Below are 693 nucleotides of genomic sequence, written 5' to 3' on the forward strand. Positions count from 1 at the left end.
AGGTTAAACTGGAGGTTAAACGCCAGTTGTAGCTCTTCTCAGCTTCCATGATTCTGGCGTTTAACTTCCAGTTTGACCTCAAACTGGAGGTTAAACGTGTTCGACACTTTCTCCTCACCAAGAAGCATTTCCACGTTTAACCTCCAGTTTAACCTCAAACTGGAGGTTAAACGCCAGAAGTAAGAAAGGCACCAGGAGCATTTCCACGTTTAAGCTCCAGTTTAACCTTAAACTGGAGCTTAAACGTGTTATATGGAACAGCTTGACCATGCCTTCTTTAAACATAAATAACTTGAGCTACAAAACTCCAAAGGAGGTGATTCAAAATGCATTGGAAAGAAGACATCTAGAGCTTTCCAAGCATATATGGCATGCATGGTGGATACTAAAAATTGAGGGAGAAAACAGCCCCGTAATGTGCATAGAAGAGCATAGTACCAACATGCAATCAGGCCAGCTGACCTCTCCACCTTCCATGGAGTATAACTCGAGTTGTAGAACTCCAAATGATGCGCTTCTAGTTGCATTGGAAAGTAGACATCCATAGCTTTCCAACGAGGTATAATAGTCCATATTTGGCATCAAATTGGCAAGGTTGACAAGAGAACAAAGTGACGACTCAAGAAAGGGAAGTGTTTCCACGTTTAACCTCGAGTTTGACCTCAAACTAGAGGTTAAACGTGTTCGACACTT

The sequence above is a fragment of the Arachis duranensis genome, chromosome 6, assembly GCF_000817695.3.
Source record: "Arachis duranensis cultivar V14167 chromosome 6, aradu.V14167.gnm2.J7QH, whole genome shotgun sequence".
Lineage (NCBI taxonomy): Eukaryota > Viridiplantae > Streptophyta > Magnoliopsida > Fabales > Fabaceae > Arachis > Arachis duranensis.